Source organism: Globicephala melas, chromosome 12 (assembly GCF_963455315.2).
Source record: "Globicephala melas chromosome 12, mGloMel1.2, whole genome shotgun sequence".
NCBI lineage: Eukaryota > Metazoa > Chordata > Mammalia > Artiodactyla > Delphinidae > Globicephala > Globicephala melas.
The window spans coordinates 87,272,221-87,287,475 of record NC_083325.1 but is presented as its reverse complement, the minus strand read 5'-3'; positions in this window follow the sequence as shown (position 1 = coordinate 87,287,475).

The following is a 15,255-nucleotide window of genomic DNA, read 5'->3' as shown; positions in this document are numbered from 1 at the left end:
TTCCCACATGATAATACACTATCAATGATGTAGTAAAAAATGTCTAATGTTCTGAGGAACAATTGTAAAGAATCTTTTCCACATAGTTTGGGAAACTTTGGGGTTTTAAAACAACATTTTTGTATTTCTACCTCAATCTCCATTGAAGGCAAAGTTGTTTTCTAACAAGACTGTGTAACTAGTGAAGAATAAACAACAAAGGTCAAGTAATTAGGGAAAGAGAGGTGACATGTAATACAAAGTCCAAAGAACAGAGAGTATTAATGATTTTCCCCTTTTCCATTTACCTCATTAAAAAATAGAGATAACAACAGTGTATTTCATAAGGTAGAGGACTACATGAGATAATCTCTGTAAACTACTTAAAACAATGCCTGGAACACTGCAAAATTTTCATAAACATTGCCTATTAATAGTAGTACTGCTATTACTACTAGCTAAAAATTTACATTGAGCCTAATACATGATAAACAACAATTCTAAATGTCTTGGATAAGTTATTTGATTTCTTCCTTTCCCCAGCCCTAGTAGCTAACACTATTATCCTCATTTTACAAATGAGTAAATGAAGATAACGGAAGCTATGTAACCTCCCAACGTCCCATAGGTCGTAAGTGGTGGAGGGGCTGGCAGAGTACAGAGTCTTGGCACTTAACCACTCAGTACTAATTCAATGGTAGCCACAGAAAGGAAATTCAACAAGAGATACATCTTAGGCGTTTTTTACTGTGAAAGCAAAAATTGTCAGTTCTTTGAAAGAGACAGTGTTTAGTTGGTCTTGGGCTCCTGGAAGAAACTACTGAACAGTATCTGTCTAGTGGAAAGTAAATAATGAAGAGATAGAATTTCCAGGTGAGAGTTTGCAAAATCATAAGAGGTTTTCCCCGTAAGACTACTACTTCTATTATTCTCGGTGACAGTGAAGGCTTGGTTTCGAATTGTGGGTGTACCAAAGTAATTCTGTAGAACATGTCTGGTTACCTGCATATAGATGTTTGGCAATCATAGATTGGTAAGGTTATTTGCTGACTTTTTGATAGTAAAATTGAAGTCTACAATGGTTAAGGCTTCTCACAGTTTTAATCTTCTCTAGTAGCCTTACAGTGAAAAGGCACTTTTTTGGATTTTTTCTATTTGTACTCACTTCCTTAAGGGTCCCATCAAGCCCCTTGGTTGTAAACAACATCTACACACTAACAGACAAATATAAATCACAGGCTTAGGCCTCTGTCCCGAATTCCATACTCAGATATTCAACTTCTTCTTGAACTTCTGTGCTTGGATACTGAACAGATCTCTCAAACTCCACATATCCTAAACAGGGCTCTGCCCTTTCCCCGCTAACTTGTTCCACCCCCAGACTTCTTCATGTGAATCTTTGCTGACTCCAGCCTTCTAGTTATTCAGGCCAAAAACCTTCAAGTCATCCTTGACTTTTCTTTTTCCTTCACTCTGTGCCTCTAATCCATCATTTCATTCTGCTGGATCTACTTCAAAACACACAGAGACCCTGGCCATCTCTCATCACTCTCCGTATTTTTTATTACATGTCCATAGTGCTGAACCCACTATATCCTCTTACCTGGATGACCTCAAGGGTGCAGTTTATTCTCAGTGCAACCACTACTGAAATCCCTTGTAAACACTCAGTGAAGCTGTGTCCTTCCTGCGCTCAAAACTATACAGTGGGCTTCATTCATCTCCGAGATAAAGTCAGAGTCATTAGCAAGGTCGAGAAGGCACTATGTGAGTGTTCTCTTTCCTCCCCCTGCCCTGAGACTCCCACCCTCTTCCACTCCTTTCCACCCCTCACTCGTCTCCAGCTCTGCTGACCCTATGCTAGTCTGTGAAGAGCAGGCATGCTCCCCTTTGGCTGTGGCCCTGAAATGATCTGTGAGGTTAATCCTCTTGCTTCCCTCCTGTCTCTCTTTTCTTAAGGATGCCTCTCCCGAGCCCTGTGCTTGCCACTGCATCAGTCTTGGGGTCGTGTTCTACTGGCTCCGGAGGTAGAAGGATGTCTAGTGAAGAAAAGTTCAGTTAGAAGCCCCACTGTGCAGTATTTGGATGCACAATGACATTACACATAGAGCACTTAATCTGCTTGAATCCTTAAGCTCAGATCTGCAAATGGTTTATATATTGAACCCTATGAAATTGATACTTTATTTGACAGATGAAGAAACTGAAGCACAGATAGGTTGGATAACTTGCTTAAAGTCACACAGTAAGAAGAGGGGCTGGTACTTGGACACAGGTAGTTTCACCTGGACCTGTACCTTCCATCTCTGAGCAGAAATCTCCTTTTCCCACCTGCAATCCCTTCCCCTCTGGTGAGAGGAGCCAATGTCCTACTGTGAACATTGGGCAACAGTGATAACATCAATTTATCCTTTTAATAACCCCATAAGGTAAACATGACAAGAACCTTGTTTTTAGGGAGGAAAAAGTTGAGACAAAAATTATTTAGGAGACAGAGGCCACAACATTAGTTAACAGCAGGTCTGAGATTACGAACCATGTTTCCTGACTCCCAGCCCCAGATTCTTTGCAAACCTTATGATAATCTGCACTTGACTCAGATGCTGGCTGTGCTGAAGGAAGGACGTGATCTCTATGATCTTCATCGTAGAGATCATCCAATGAAAAAAACCTCAGACGGAGCAGCAGGGATGATATCGGTGAGCTAAGAGATGTCAAAGCTTTTGAACTGGGGCATAATTCCTGAAGGTAGCTACGAAGGAGTCTCTGGGGTCATGCTAAGATGTTTACTTCCAAGGAATACAAGATGGAAAGATGCACTGATTTTCAAAGAGCAGGTAAACTCTTATAGTGTCACATAATCTGGTCAAATTGAGAGCTGGCAAAAGGCCCTTCCTGGTGTGACTTTGTCACGAGTATAATTAGCACTAATAGCTCAGCAAGCTTTCTTAGTGACCTTCCTACCAAAAGGATGTGCGCTGCCAATGTAATGGGCGTTAAATGACTTAGGATGGGGAGCCAGCTTCCTGGCGATTCCACCCGCATTGATCTCCGTGCTCTGAGCTTCCTCATACTCTTTCCAACAAGTGTTGTCCTTGTTAACTGTGTGACCTGATGGCGCTTCCAGGCTCACGGAAGCCCCCCATGGGAGGTCTGCTTAACAAGAATCCCAGGGTTTCACCTTCCCCTCCTGAGATGCCCTACTGCTCAGGTGGGCCTGGAAGGGTGTGTGAAAAGCCCTCAGCCCGCGGCCAGGTCCTGTGTTTAAAATTAACCCTGGTGAAGACGCCATCAAATGTCTCCAGGTGGGCCTGGCCAGAGTGATGATTTGAAATGCCTTTCTGGGAAGTAAGGATAGAAATATCATTATTTATAAAAGTTCTGTTATTACTTTTTCATATTGAAAGCTTGACCTACAGTATTGTTTTTTAATGTTAAAAATTTCAACAAAAACTTATCACCCTCTCCTAAAATTAAAAAAAAAAAAAAAGAACACCAGGAAATGTCTGTCCTCATTGAGGAATCATTTGTTGCATAAAATCAATATGAATTTAGGGAGAAAAGTGAAATCGCTCACATACACACACCCCGTCAACACACATAAAACCTCTCAAAATTTCTTTTACTCTTTGACGTCTGTGCCGTGACTGTTCCCCAGATGCTCCCATATGTCTCCAGATACGTGCCTCTCTATTGCATTATGGCAGGTTAATGGATGTGGCAGGTTAGATTATGACTTAAAACTTGGCATTCCACGGGAAGAAAACACAACTTTCAAATACAATGTCTTACTATATGACTGATTTTCTTTAAAAAAAAAAAAACCTGTCAAAACATGACATGTCAGATTCTGTTTCCTTCCACCAACATATCACAATCCGTTTTGATGGAGAAAGGATACATTTTAATTATTTGTTTTTAATCTGACTCCAGACTTGACATATGGCACTTCATTAAGTTCTCTCTACAAATTCTGGTAAAAACAAAAACAAGCTGTACAAAGTTATTCAACTTCTGGCATAAAAGTTATTTTGAAGAACTATTATTTCTGATGACATTAAATGATTTCCCCAACCCAGCCCCCCGCCGAAAAAAAGAAAACCCTTCTAAAGATTGGAGTGTCATCTGTTTTGAAAGATTTGCCAGGAATCAATCACAGTAGATGTTAGCTGTTGGCAAAACGTGTTCCCTGTAACAGGAAGGGTGGGTACCAAGATACAGGCTTATTGGTCTTTTCATAGACTTTTTACTCTCTGACATTTGGATATTTTGAGTAAATTGAGAGGAAATGCCTATATTAGCTATTATTTTCAGATTGTGGAAGGAGTCCTGAGTGCCTCAACTCAACCTCAGAAGAGGCAGATAACAGACCAATTGTGTTTTTGGTTTTATGAAACATGCCTTATTAATACCTGATGTAGCACAAGGAAATAATTCTGACATGTTTTTTCTATTATAGGGAGGCTGAAACTGAGCAGGACCCTGTGAGGCTCCTGGGCACAAAAGCCTTTCTGTGTCCCCTTCCCTGAGTTCCAAAGTGCAGGTTCAAACAGTTGCTAATCAGGGAAGGGAGGGGATGCAGAGACAAGGAAGGAGCAGTCAAGAAACAGTAGTGCAGCCTTGGGGCAGGGTCCTGGTTCCCCCTCAAGGGATACACACAATAATATCTTTGAGTTCCTCTGCAGAACTAAAACCTCCCCCAAATGGAAGATGTTAATTTCTTGATGAAGCATTCCTCATTCCAGAGAGAAGGTCACAGTTCACCCCCCATCACCTGAAGCCAGATGATCTCTGGATTGAAGGAATATGGGTCCTGCAGGTACCCTGATACTTATCAGCAGCCCCACCGCCTGGACTATAAAACTCCTCACTACTCCCTCCAGGTCAGGACACATGGTTTTGAGGGCATTAGTCCATTGTGGCCTCCTTTGTCTGGCAAAGGAATAAAGCTATTCTTTTCTACTTCACCCAAAACTCTGTCTCCAAGATTTAATTTGGTGTCGGGGTACAGAGGCCGGATTTGGCTTCGAGGCCAATGTAACAGAACTGTCAATTAACCAGAATTTTTTCTTGTATCCTACATTAAAAAAAATATTTTTTAAACTTATATTCAGGGATTTGTTTAAAATGTTTAACAAAACTCTTCAAACAAACAAGTAAAAAATAATATTAAGAGAACATGCTGATGCCAATACAGATTACAACCTAGTAATTTAGATTAGAATTGTCTTCGTGCCTGGAAATAATCAATAATGTTCAGAGTGATTCATTCATTTACTGGTTCATACAATAAACACTGACTTAGTGTATAGAAGCTGCTTTATACTGAGCTACAGTACTACAAAAGCTGGGAAGATAAGAAACTGCTCTAAAGCAGTTCTTAGTGTTAAAGAGAAGACTTTTGTTGACCCTAGGGAAGGGAATAGAACTAAGAGGTATCAGCCAGAGTCCTCTAAACAAAGACTGGACACAGGACCATTCAGGAATTGGACCTTTGGAATCAATCCTAAGACTGTAGCCTTCTGGGCTCACTAGATTTTTATATCCTGTTAATGTTTATGAAAAGGCCATGAAACTATTTCAGCGAGTCCATGCAATTTAACAATTTTATCTATTAGAATTAACTTCTAACATCAATTTGCTAATTAAGAAGCCACTGTTTTCATTGATGAAAATTTAACATTTATTTTATTAATTAGTAAAGCCTCTGGCATTGATGAGAGATGCACATAGTTGAAAGAACTTATGGTAGCTTTCTGTGAAATTTTGGATTTCAGAGTAAATGCTAGCTTCCCACCAACACTGGGTTATGAGGAACAGGAATACAGACGAAGCTAGCCTGGTGTGAAAGCACACACACACACACACACACACACACACACTGAAATATTAAAGCACAATTACAGAGCTCATAACAGTTCCCTCCAGCAAGTAAGATTTAGGATGGTAGAGATCTATCTGTTGGCCTCTTCAGTGTATCCTCACTGCATACAACTATGTCTAGTCCACAGTATACACTCAACAAACATTTCCTTACCATCTCTATCAAAAGCAATTAATACATAGATCACTGAGGAGGTGCATGAGCAGAGGCTAACATCCAGAAATAGAGACTCCAGGGAAAGACGCATATGTTCCATCCATTTCCAAAGATGGTGTCAACTGAAAAAATATATTCACAAACTAAAAGTTCAGAGTTATGTTTTATTTGGCAGACATACTGAGGACTTCAAGCCCGGGAGGCAGCATCTCAAGTAACCCTGAGAGAACTGCTCCAAGGAGGTGAGGGGGGAGCTAGGATATACAGTAGTTTTGCAACAAAGGGCACGTAGTAGGAACACAAGATTACTGTTAATAAAAGAAAACTATATATCTCAAGTTCAGGAATTTAGCACTCTTCTATGTATGGGAAAACGCAAGAATCTTGGCTCACTGAGATCATTCCTTTGATATGCACCTCAGCTACCTGGGGTCAGTATGCTGTGCTTTCCCTTCCTGAGTCCCCACAGGGGGCACCTTGGGGAGTGGCTGCAGTCCGATGGCTGCTAGATGGCAGGTATTCTTTGTTTCCTCCCTGAGTTCAGTCAGGGCTCACCGGCTCACCATCGGAGGTGGCTGCAATTCTGATGACTGTGACATCCTTTGTTTACTGATATGGCAGGCAATATCCCATTTATCAATGGGATAACTGAGGACACAAGACAGGGCTTTGTCTCAGTTAGTGGTACTACTTTTGGTGGTGTTTTATCTTCAATTCCTGTAAGCGAGGAGGCACTAAGACTGATAAGTCTTGTGATAGTCCTCTGTATGTAACAAGTGTACATAGAATAGAGTGTGTGGAATTCTCCTTCCAAACACTGGAAAGACATTGAATCAGTCATTCTGGACAACTCAGTTTTTGCCATTCTCATAAGGTCTAAATTCTTTAACTATAATTATTGTGTTAATTTGACTCTATTTGACTATGTAATCAGATTCTGTCTACAGAGATAGCCAAAACCAAGTAAACATTTCCTATTTCTATCTTAAGATTTATTATATGGATTAACTAAAGTTTAAAGTTAGACACTAGGATGCAAAGATAAATACAATGACAACTGGAGATCTAAGCAGAATCTAGGTAGACTACTAAGGAGGCAAGGTGAATATATGAGAAGACCTTGAACTTCAGTATGAGAGGCAACGCTCTTTCTTTTTGAATTAGGGAGACCAATGAGAAGCCTGTAGAATCTGTGTTGAGGAAGTAGATGGGGAAATTTTCTGCAGAGTAGGAAACATTTGTTGCCAAGAGTTGTGTATTTAAGTGAGATGTATTCCTCATTGAGGAAGGTAATCCTCATCATTCCTAAGGGACAAGAAATTATAGTCTCAGGGCAGCTGAAGCTGAAATCCCGTTGGAATAAAATAGAATGCCAAGAGCATTGTCAGGGTTATTTTTCTGGCCACAGAAACACATTCATAATAACAAGAATGCTTCCACTGGAGCTCTTCCCTGGAATCCATAAATGTAAAGGACCCAAGAGAGACTGGAGACCCCACAGGACAACACGCATTTTGAGAGTCAAGGGCATCAGCAGTTGATATTAAATTACAGCTTGAGAGGGCTTCCCTGGTGGTGCAGTGGTTGAGAGTCCGCCTGCCGCTGCAGGGGACACGGGTTCATGCCTCGGTCTGGGAAGATCCCACATGCCGCGGAGCGGCTGGGTCCCTGAGCCGTGGCGGCTGAGCCTGCGCGTCCGGAGCCTGTGCTCCACAACGGGAGAGGCCACAGCAGTGAGAGGCCCGCGTACCGCAAAAAAAAAAAAAAAAAAAAAAAAAAAAAAGGATACCTTGAGAGTTTCCCTAAGTGAACGGCCAGAGCCACGCCAGAACAGGTGGTATATAAACATTGGTGTGGAGTCCTCTACAGCTGGAACCAGAATGCTCCTGAGAGCAAATGATCTGAGCTGTGCAATGCTGTCTACTGCTCAGGCCTCTTGATTGGAGTCTGAGCTCAAAGAAAGCAGGTAAAGTCCCTGAAGTGAACCCAGACACTTCACTCATGTTTGCGAGGCTCTGATCCAATAGTAACAAATAGAGAAGCAAGGGAAGCTCAGGTACACACTTACATAGCAACTGAAGCAAAACAGAAACAGCTCCTTCAGGAATGTGCTCTCAATCAGAATTCTCTGATTTTCCTCTTGCACCAGTAAGCTTTGACTTAAGAAGGATTTATTTTTAATATGGTGCTTTTTCTAAAGTACAATAAGACCAAGGGGAAAAAAAAATCCAAGTATGCATGAAAGTGAGAGAGTTTGATGCTTCCTAAATATACCACCAATGGGACTGTTTACCTTAGATACTTTTCAGAAAAGGAGATCAAAATCAGTGTCCATGACCACCAAACAAGATGAGGAAGACCAGGGTGCAAATTCCGGGCAGCTTTCATGTAAGGAAATGAAATAATATGGCTTAGACAAACAAGATAGTAATTGGCTATGAAAATATTTTTAATGCCCTTTTAAACAAATTCTTAAAGTGAGAAATCCATGAGAGACAATTTGAAATAAACCTCATGGAATTTATTCCCCATTTGGCAAGAAAACTTCCTGGAAATCCAAAGAAAAATAATAGACCAGTCTTGCTAATTATTAATGCCAGAATTAGAAACCATCGGGATCTTGCAGCGTGATCTACCAGAAACGATGATTAAATCCTGAAATTGGATGCATTGCCTTGAGCAGTTGTCAACGGGAGGTTTACAGTTCCAAACCCAAACCAAAGCAGTTATTGTTCAACTTACTTCGTGATATTTGTGTGGTGGTAATGGTGACGATGGAGGCCAGGTTTTCAAATCTGAAAAAAAACACATCTTATTTTCCCCTTCAATGTTAGTTTCTAATTTTGTCTATATATGTAGCAAGTTACATATATATATGTATACATATATATATGTATCTGAGTTACGCCCTTGATGTTCATTGTTCTGTCTGAATAGATTTGGGCTTAATAGGTTTGAGGAAATTCTTTTTTAATAGACAGGAATCCATTTCAAAATGGACTGGATTTGCTAAAGCCAATGCTTACAGCCTAGTAAATGAATAAACAGTGTAAACAAGTAATTAAAATGCCAGGAGGTAAGAGCACCTATCTTTTTGAGATAGCAGAAGCTTAAGAAGGAGATAGCAAGAACAAATGTGCATGGTAAATGCCCTTTTCCACATAGACATCATAGCTTTGGAATGCCATCCAGCCAGCAGAGAGTAAGGGGTGTGTGTGTGAATATATTTTTTTAATATAATGATTTTGTTTTTGCAAAAGAAAAGTGACCATGGGAAGCTAAGATAATGAGCACTGAACAGAAGTTGTTTTGAAAGTGGAAGAAGCATAGATTTGGGAGACTTAGAGCACGGACAGGACTGTCAGCCAGGGAGAGACATACATCGTGGTGGGTTAGCCTGTGAGGCTCCAAATCCCCGCTCTGCCATTACAAGTTGTGAGTGCCCACCAGGTTAGCTCTTTTGTGCCCAGTTCCCCAAGATGTAAATGAGTAATGATTATAGTGTCTGTTTAATAAGGATATTGTGTGCATTCCACTAGCTTAAATGTTAAAGTGCATGGAAAGGGCTTAGAACAGTGTATGGCACATTACACAAAACGATATTAACAAGAAACAATCTTTAAAACAATTGCAGTGGTGGAGAGCAGTATTTGGAAGTTGAGGGAAAATATGTTTAGGGATTGGGGCCATGTGTCTGTATTTTTTTAAAGATTCCCAGGTAACTTCAGTAAAAGTTACTGGAATCCAGTAATCTAAGCACACCAAAAGAAATTAAGTCACATCTTCTAAGAGATAAAAGTTAGTACTTTGAGAAGGGTTGTCTAATGTGTGAGGTGACGAGGCTCTGCTTTATCCGGGGAAGAGCTGAGCCTGTAAATTGCAGCACTTTGGTGCTGTGTGTTACAGATGTTAGAATGAGGTGCCTTGGTGTAGAAGACCCTGGATTTGCCCAGAAGGAGCGACTTAATGGGCAACCTTATCCACCTTCAAAGTTGAAGTAAGCCCAACAGTGACTAAGGTATTCCAGAGAGCAGAGACAATTCCCTTGGATTTCCTAGACTATGTTAGACTCATAAGACTCTGCCACGGCTTTAGAAATAAGGAACGTTATTGTCCTTCAATAACAGTAGATATTGGGCCTCGTGCTATGTTGGAGAATATTTTCCTAAAACTATATTTAATTTGGATTTTTAAAAAAGGCTGAGAAGAAATGTCACATTTTTGTACCTAAGTGTGCTAGGGAAAGTTAATAATTGTTACTTATGTTTTTGGTTATTCCATAGAAACTTTTCAAAACGAACATCACCACATAAGATAATTCCTGTCCTGCATTGTGAAGACTAAACTGTAGATGTTGTATAGTTTTTCTGTTTCTTCCAGCCCTCTGACACCTAAGAACATAAATAGACTTTTATATGAATGTTGTTTAGATCTTTGACAGACTAAACTCAAATGTATATTTTTTTCAACAATGAATAAGTAGTATAATTTCTGTCACAAGAAAGATCTAGAAAAAGTTTGAGAAAGATGACTCATCGAAGAGCCTTTTAAATCTTTAATTTATCAAAAAGTATTTTAGTGATTCCAAAGATGATCCAGAAGAGCAATTATTTTATGAAACAAATATACTCAATATTTTCCACCTGATCTTAGGTTTTCCCTAACACCTTAATACTCACTCATATTTCTCCAGTGATATTGAGCAAAGAATATACACTGCTAATATGAAAATCAACAAAATGTTGTCAGTCTCTGGCAAGTCTGAAATACAGTGCAAGAATTGAAAGTAAATTCCTTTCATCCAAAATAAAGGCAATTGGGGGAAGTAGTCTTACGGAACAGAAAAGGGTCAGCCTTAGAAACATCATGTGATGTGTGAAAATTAAATACTCAGTTCACTTACAAGAACAGCATTTATTTTATCTAAAATCATTACAGCCCAATATAAAATAAGTTTTAAAAGCTTAAAGCAAAAGTTAAAATATCAATGGCTCATTATAAAACAAATCAACTGAAATAGAGAGGATTACATTGTTTTCTGAGTTAAAAGTGTTCTCACTGAATAATATCATAATAGTACTTTAGCAGCATAATAAATAATATTAAGAAACAATTACTGAACAAAGTCAAAAGCAACATCGAATACTTATAGCCTTTCCTTCCTTACCCATGTCTGGAATTATCTGACCATTTAAATTCTCTCCAAGCTCCCCACGTCCTCGCATTTATTATGACATTTTAAGAAAAGTGATGCTTGTCTAACACTTAACTTTTTTTTTTTTAACATGTAAATCATTACTTTCAGTTCTCACAAAACTCTTGGGATAGAAGTTAAAGTTTGACCCCCATTTTATAAATGAAGAAACTAAAGTTGAGGAAAATGAATGATGTATTTTAGAATTTCAGAACACATTTCCCATGAAAATAATCCTTAGCTTTGTAGAACACACTTATAAAAAAAGAAAAAAGAATCCTTAAATACGTGTTACTAAGTGAAAGAAGCTTGACTAAAAAGACTACACAGTATAATCCCAACTATATAACATTCTGAAAAAGGCAAAACTATAGAGACAGTAAAAGGATCAATGGTTGCCAGGAGTTGGGGGGCAGTGGGGAGGTGATTAGGTGGAACACAGAGGACTTTTAAGAGAGACAACTATTCTGTATGATTCTACAATTGTGGTTACATTAGATTATGCATTTGTCAAAACCTATAGAACGTACAACACCAAGAGTGAAACCTAATGTAAACCATGGACGTGAGTTATTGCAATAGACTGAATGTTTGTGTTCCCTCAAATTCTTACATTGAAATCCTAAGTCCATATATTACTGTATTAGGAGGTGGGACTGATTAAGTCATAAGGGTGAAGCCCTCATGAGTGGGTTTAGTGCCTTTGTAAAAGGGACCCCAGAGAACCCTCTCAACCTTTTTTCCCTCCAGGTGAGTATACAACAAGAAGTTGGCCATCTGCAAATCAGAAGAAGGCCGTCACCAAAACCTGACCAAGCTGGCACCCTGATCTTGAACTTTCAGCCTCCAGAACGGTAGGAAATACATTTCTGTTATTGATACACCGCTCAGTCTATGGTACTTTGATTTAGCAGCCCAAACTAAGTAAGACAGTTAATAATAATATATCAACACTGGTTCATCAGTTGCAACAAACATAACACACCAATGCAAGATGCTAATAGTAGGGGAAACTGTGTGTGTGTGTGTGTGTGTGTGTGTGTGTGCATGCGTTGGGGATGTGTGTATGGGAACTCTGTACTTACTGCTCAATTTTTCTGTAAATGTAGAACTGCTCCAAAAAATTAGCCTATTAATTAAAATGAAGCACCACAAACACATACCTGTGCCCTTTATCCACAGGCAGATCTTCTGGTCTCACTTCAAGATGTAAGTATCTGACTCAGAAAGCGATGCCTTTCAGGTGTAAAGTCCGTTTACCATGCCTATGACTAGGTGAGGTTCAGCCCACGGGGTTTTGCACCGGAATCTCACTCCCCGGCCTCCTCTTCCCAGATGAGCTTCTCTGAATGCAGGTTTCTTCATAAGCTCCATAGTCTGAGTTAAAGATAATAAGCATTAAATAGGGGGAAATGGTCAGCAAGTAGTAACCCAAGCTGTGAGAAAACAAGTGAACAATCTATGAAATCATACTTTTTTGAGACCATCAGCACTGAGGCTGCATGGCCACCACATGACCTGAAGTCCCTCTGGGGAGAGTCCAGTCCCTCTGATGAACCCAACCCTTCCATTTGGCAGCTCTGTGGGGTACGGGGCGGCAAGAGGAAAGTGGTGACGTGGTGAGGGGTTCCTTAATGCCAGTGCCACTTGGGGAAGGGTGGACTCCCTGGAGCCCGAGACATGCTGCCCCCGCTGGCTGGCTCTTCTCCATGGACAAGCACCTGCCACTCCCAGGAGAGGTGTGGGCACAGCTGAGGCCTGCAAGCCCTCTCCCCACCTCTGTGGCAGGTGTGCAGGGACTCCCTAGGTTCAAGGTGACAGCAGGGGTGCATAAGCAGCTATGTGCATCTAGAGGGACGGGCACGAAGCTCGAGGGCACCTGGCCCTTCTGTGATGAGAGACAGATGGCAGGAAATGCTGGATACCCACTACGGGAGGGATAAGAAACACCCCATGCAGCCCTTACACACACCAGCAAAAGTGAACTGCCACCAGGTGTGGGGAGAGGAGCCCTTCGTGCCCAGGATTCTGCTCTGATGCAACAAATGTAGGAGTCTGCTGGAGGCTGGGGGCAGGAAACTCACCCCGCCAAGAATCCCCACCAGCACCTGCACTCAGTAGAGTTGGCTGCCATGTGTGGGCAGGACCATGCACGCAGAAGGAGGCCCAGGGGTTTGCACGGGGGGAAGAAAAGATGCTAAGAAAGTCTTATTCCTGAGGCTCTGCCACACTGGAGTGCCTCAGCTTTAGTCTGAGGCTGGAGCAGGGGAATCCAGTGACTCCTGCCCCATCACAGGCTTTGCTCCCAGCAACAAGCAAAAGCAGTTCACCCCTGAGAGGGGCAGTGTTCAGAGCCCCTGGGAGCTGGGAGTAGAGCAGGAACGCTGGTGTCCCCTGGCACTCCATGTCTCAACGACGTCCAGGGCAGGGGTGGAGCTCTGCTGAGGGGATTTGAAGCCCGTGGTCACTCAAAGTAATTCGAGAAACAACAAACCCAAGTGGGGCTCAGCTGCAGACCAAATGGACTCACCAAGCCACATGAGAGCCTGGCAGGAAAAGAGGCAAGTCCATTTCTGGGCAGAAATAAACATTCTGTTTCTTCGGAGACAGATTTCTATACTAGATGTACATATAGTTCATGAATAAAGGTAACTAAAGACTGTCTCAGACAAACAAAAGTTGGGAGAGTTCATCACCAGCAGAGTGACATTGTAAATGACGAAGGACATTCATGATGGTTAAAGAAAAATGATGCCAGATGGAAATTAACATGTCCATAAAGGAATGTGGAGAACAATCAGCTGTAAATACAAGTTTTCTAAATCAGATCATTTTTCCCATTTCAATCTTAATAAAATAATTAAACATGTAAATAAAAATAACAGTAGGGGGTTTGGGCTTGTTGACATAAGAATGTGTGATGGTGGCATAGTGGACGGGAGAAGAAAAGACGGCACGTTTTGAGCAGCTGACTTCACACGTGATATAATATTATTTGAGGGTAGACGGTGTTAGGATAAAGATGGGTGTAGTAAACCCCAAAGCCATCAGTGAAATTAATAATTAAATAAACTAATGAATACTTTTTATAAAGGTTGCTTAAAAACCCAAAAGTGTAATAAAATGGGACATAAGAATGCATTTAATTCAAACTAAAACGAGAAAGAGGAAAAATAGAGTAAGCAACAGATGGGACAAATAAAAGACAGTTTTATTTAAGCTAGAAGACAGTTTAATTTAAAATAAAAGACAGTTTTATTTAAAACTGGATGTCAGATTTAAATTAAAACATATTAATAAGGATGTGAAATATTAACGCCCTGAATGATAAAATTAAAGGCCAAGATTCTCAGACTGAATAAAAAAATAGAACCAACTACATGCTGTGTAACGAAGCACATGTTAACTACAGAGGCACAGATGACTAAAAGTCAACAGAAGAAAAGATATATCATAAAAATCCAATTCCAAAAAAATTTAGATCGGCCATATAAAAGCCGACTTCAAAATAAGAAATATTACCAAGGAGAAAGAGAGACATTACATAATGATTAAGGGGTTAATTCATCAAGCGTTATAAAACGCTTGGAGTGCAGTTGATGAAAGCTTGAGGGAAAACATGTTTGGGGATGGCAGCCACATATCAGTTTTTTAAAGATTTCCAGGTAATTTCAATACAAAGGGCACATATGGTAAGATCTACTTGCTTATCTATCAAAATCTTGCACACGTTGGGTAAGGTCTTATTAGAGCATCTTCAACACTATAATCACGGTACCAACAGTGCCAGTAGTAGCAGCCGCAAATCACATCACAGAGGATGTTAAGGCTCATGTCCGCACTTTTCTATAAACTACCACTAACTTCCACAACAATGCGTTTTAACTGAACAGTATTTCAGCAATAGGAAATCTGTACATATTAAAAACAAGCAAACAGAAAGAGACATCCTGATCAAGCTAACGTGGTTACTCCAAGGACGCTGTGGATGATGCTGGTCATATCCAGTGAACAGAAGTCAGATTCTCTTTGCTGGCAACTG